The sequence below is a fragment of the Alligator sinensis genome, unplaced genomic scaffold (genome assembly GCF_000455745.1).
Source record: "Alligator sinensis unplaced genomic scaffold, ASM45574v1 scaffold400_1, whole genome shotgun sequence".
NCBI classification, from domain to species: Eukaryota; Metazoa; Chordata; order Crocodylia; family Alligatoridae; genus Alligator; species Alligator sinensis.
This window is the reverse complement of record NW_005841897.1, coordinates 2,524,373-2,529,657: the sequence shown is the minus strand read 5'-3', so window position 1 is coordinate 2,529,657 and position 5,285 is coordinate 2,524,373.

Sequence of the window (5,285 nt, the reverse complement as noted above, 5' to 3'; positions counted from 1 at the left end):
CCTTTAAAGGGGGTTACAGAGCGCTATGCAACATTAGCGCTGTTAGGTGTGTAAACACCTACTTGATTCACAAGTAGCAGTCCCACCTTTCTCCACTCTTATGCAGGCAGAAAGTAGGACAGGGTAGCACCAAACCATCAAAAATATTCTGACTTCTCGTGGGGTTTGTGAGGTTTTTTTGGAAAATAATTGTTCTATTATTTTTCTGCACTCAAAAAATGAGTGAAAGCTAAGAGCTGGCATTTTCTGAGGGGTACGTTGAGTCTAAAACTTTGAGAACCATTAGTATAGAAAGTTTAGAGAGTGGATTTTTACCTATCAAGTATAGGTGCGAGCAACAACATGAGCAAGTTGTCCTGGCAGGTAAGATTGCTTTGGTATATTTGCACTGGGTACTTTTGCTGCAAAAATTATCTCCTAGTGGTAGAATGACTGACTGGATTAGTCTGACCGTTTGGGACAAACCATTTTTTAAGAGCTGTTTTTCTACAAGGAGAGTGGGCTTCTGTAGGCTGCAGAGATGTGTCCCCACACACAATTTTGGGGTTATTTGATGACTCAGCTGCTTTTTTTCCCCTCCCCACCCACTCCTTCCTGGATTTTTCTACTTCCTCCTGCCCCCATCACAAATTTGTGCTTTGATCATTGTGGGGAAGCCTTTGTCAGCTGCTCTTTCACAATCTGATTGTGGTGGCTTTTGGTGTCATGTTGTGATATAATAAGTGAATTACACATAGGTTTTGCTCTGGTTGTAACAGTGTTCTCTGGAGATCTGATGAAAACCGTATGTATTGGTGTATGCTGGGGGGGAGAAGAGGGGTCCTCCCACCACACACACGTACACAGACATGTTGAAAATCTTAAACAGCTTTCTCACTTTCATAAGTGCTTTCAATTGACACTTTTTTTTCCTGCCCCCCCAACTTCATAGCAAAACTGGCATGGTTGCATTCATGCTCCATCATAGGAGTTGTCCAAGTCCCTTATGCTGTCATTCTCCTCCATGGGCAGGGGCCCCTGGCTGGAACACATTTCCTGCGATTCATCCTCCTCATGAAGACAGGAATTAATTAATTATCACAGATGCACATGGTATCAAATTACTATCAAATGAGAATATAAGGCACCTGACCCTGTAACTACAATGAGACCATGCCAGTCTGAATTGAAATGCTTTGATTTGGAAGAATCTGGTATTTCAACAGACTAGCTAAATTTTCTGTTGAAATTGCACCCTTTCCATGAAAAATGTCATTAAGTTGAAAACCCATTTCTGTTAAAACACTCCACTGAAAGATTTATTCCTAATGAAAGGCCTACAGTGTGAAAAATGCCAGGGTCTGTACTATATGGGCTCCCATGAAGGGGATCCTGTTGCTGGCAAAGGACTTTTCCATGCTGTATTGTAGATGGGTTTGGTTGACCTTTTCCCAATGCATCTGTTTGTGAGCAAATAATTATTCTTGAGCTTAGTAACTCATTCTTCTGTTAGCAGAGGGATATACTGTACTATGAAGTCAAAGGCATCAGGCTGACCATTAATGTTTGTAGTGGAACACCCATAGAACCCCGCACCAACTTTCTTATGAAACTTTCCAGAAAGAAAAGGAGTGGGTTGCAGCATGTTCTGTCCTTTGTGGCTATGGGAGACCCTGAATGACTGCAACAGGCGCAGCAGAGTTATGCTACTCGGGGTTAGCAGGATACAATGGATGATTCAGTGAGTCCTTGGGAGGTGGAGCTATTCCCTTTGTGTTGTAGAAGGCAACTGTGGAGGACCAGTGAATTCAAACCTAAGCAGATCTCCTGGCCATTCCTTCTTTGGCAGAGGATGTCTATAGGCAGTGGGGACAGAAGACTTGCAGTGAAGGGGCCCATCTCTCAGGCCATAGAGGAGTTTACTAGCACATAGTTGTGACACTGGTGCTGGGAACTGGGACCAAGACTGTTTTCATTAGTTCAAATCTCCTTCCTTACGCGTATCAAAACAAACCCACATTGGTGTCATGAAGTGGAGTTCCTGGTTACAATCAGCATGAAACAAATCCTCGATATTACATGCAGTAGGGACTTTGATCACAAAATAAATACAGACGCATGTCATGCAGGGATGCTAGCTCTTGTTGAGGCCGAGGAGATAGGTGCAGGGGTTTCTGGGAAACTGCACCTCAAACTATGGACAAGCAAAACTCATGACATAGGTGACAGTGTGTGTGTGTTAAGGCACAGGGAGGGGAAAGCGGCAGGCCTGCTAGCCCCTGCTGAGGCCACGAAGCCTGCCAGCTGTCAAGGAGATCGGTGCAGGGCTTCTGGGTTCTGGGGCCCTGCACCTCTAGCTGCTGACAGGCAAAACTCGTGTCATGGGTGCTTGTGCAACTGTGTCTGTCTTGGGGCACATGGGGGTGGGGCGGAACTACTGCAGGCCTGGCTGCTAGGCTACTGTGCTACCAAACAATCATGACTTACTCAGGGACCAGCTCAATACACAGTGGCTAGCTACCAGATAATGAGTTAACGAACAACACTAAAAACCACAGACTAAGGAGAGGAAAGAATCAATACAGAGCCAGGAACTGCTTCTGCTCCAAGACCGAGACATTCAGTTGCACAAAATCAGCCAAAAGACAACAAAATTATAGATATTTCATTGATTCCCCATTATACTCTTGGAAAACATTCAGAGATTCGGCCACCATCTTTTCCAAATTGATTTGGAAGCTCCGAATCAATTCGGAAAGCCTAAAGCTTCCAGTGTTTCAATTCAGATTCGTAGATTTGGCCTCCGAATCATCTCTGAATGCGAATCATGATCCAAAGCTTTGCACAGCCCTAGTAATCAGTCTTTACAGTAGCATAAATAACAAGCAGGTGCCTTACATACAGCCCAACAGATGCATTACATACAGTCCAACCACTATAACTTGCTTGAATCTGGTGTAGAATTATACTGGGAAGAGTTAGGGGCAAAACTACACTGGCATCAGGTGCCTCAGTTTAAATGTCCTGAGCTACAGGGTAATTGTTTTATTGTGGGGAAAAGAGACTTATCTGCTTGCCACTCATGAGGTCATCAAGTTCAGCTCCCTGCTGGAGGCAGGATCATCCCTGACTAAACCACCCTAGCCAAGAGTCTGTCTAACCTGGTCTTGAAAATTTCCAAGGAGGGAGATTCCACAGCTTCTCTAGGTAGCCTGTCCCAATGCTTGAGCACCTTCCTAGTCAGAAAGTTCCTCCTTGTCTTCAAACTTCCCCTGCTGGAGCTTGAGGCCATTGTTCCTAGTCCTGTCTCCTATAACAAATACTGGACAATAACACTGGACTCTTTCCAATCTGTCCACCTCCTTGAAGTGTGAGGCCCAAAACTGGACACAGCACTCCAAATGAGGCTTCACCAGTGCCGAAGAGAGAGAAAACAATTAAATATGAATACTGGAAGATAGATTATTAAAATTCATCTTTTAGTGAAGTTATGATCAGGGAAAGAATGTGATAGTGATGTGCCTTTATTGACAACCTCTGGTCTCTAGGTGTCAGGCCCACCTGCTGCTTTTAGTCACTAAAATCACTTTCACCTATTTTTTCTCCTGTTAGCCACGCAGAGCCACCAGAGCCCTGTGGGAAGGCAGCTGGACTCTACTTTAATTCCTGCATCATTAAGAGTGTTCCTAGCCCACAGCCTAGTGAGCTTGTGCAAGTAAGGGCAGGATGTGATTTGCAGAAGTCATCTTCTGGCAATGATGCAGAAAGCAAAGAGCCAATCTGGATTCTGCCATTCCAGATGTGACTGGACAGCTGATATATTAGAAAAAATGTTGTTTGAATGATAAACAACTAATTTTATCTGGAGCCATTGACACGCAGTAAATGGGGAGCTCTGGGATGCCATTTTTTGCATCACGTTTCAGAGCAGAGATGTACTGGAGGAACATTTACAGTATAAGATATGTTATCTAATATAGATAAGACAAACTGGCTTTTCATTTAATGGTGGCTTTTTTGTTGTTGTTGATAATATACACCAACAAAATCCCTCTTCCATTTATTTCAAGTCTTAGGGCCTGATCTGTTGAAGAGCTGAGCTCCTGGTGAACTTAAGAGCTGACAGGATTTAGCTCTCTAGAGTAGGCTTGACTGGCAGGAACAGCCATGTTAGAATAAATCTGCAAGAACTAGAATCATGTGATGAGAAAGAGTGCAAAGATCACCCCCTTGCAAAGGTAGGGGATAGAGGATATGTTAAGGTATTAAATGATTCTATGTGAGATTTGAGATTACAGGCCTGGGTGAAGTAAAATGCTGCATGTTTACCTGTAAACTCTAGTTTCTGTAGCTCCATAGCACATAAGGGAGTGATCAACCTCAGTGACCAGGTACTGTGTACAGTTGGTCAGGTGAGGGGATAGTCTTCCGCAGGAGTGCATATGGTTTAGATTTTGCTACTCTGGCTCCAGAACCAGAAAGGCTTGACCCATGTGTCACCACTCCCCTGCCATTGTTAAAGCTGAACCTGAAATGAAAACACCGATCAGGGTCAAAACTCATATGCAAGGGACAGGTGACAATTCTATTTATTTAATACCTGATATGCGTTATTCGGGTGTTGTAAAAACAAATCAAATAAAGCAGCTGCTTGAATGCGTTGCTAACTAAAATTAAAAGACCTGGCAAAGAGCAAATAGATTAACCTTCATTAACTTGGGAGCTCCCAGAAATGTGGCTGAGATTCCACTAGGTCTGTGCAAAGCAGCTAGTATTCGCTTCGGATTCGGCTGATTCAGGACACAGGGATTCGATTCGGTGATTCGAATCACTGCCCTGATTCAATTTGGCCAAATCTCATTCAGAGATTCGGCAGCAGCCAAATCTCCGAATCGGGCAGGCCAGGCCCATCCCCCGCCCCTCTCCCAGCCCAGCAATGGCCACCCTGCCCGTCCGAGCTCCCAGCACTTGGGACAGCTCAGCAGGTGCTGCCGGGCGGGGGGCGACCCCTGCTGCCCCACACTGCCCCACGCTGCATAGGGGGCTCTGCATGAGTCCCCTAACCCCCTCCTCCCACTCCCCCAGCCCCCTCACAGGTGCCCTGCATGGGTCAGCTCTGGCCCTTTAAGAAAAAAAAATAACCTGAAGATACCCCGAGACTTACTGCTGCTGCCGGTGGGGGGCGATCCCTGCTGCCCCGTGCTGGCTCTGCACGAGCCCCCGAGGCTGCACCAGGAATGGGGAGTCCCGGGGCTTTTCTCAGCATTTTTTTTTCCTGAAAGGGCCAGAGCCCCGGCAGGCGGGGC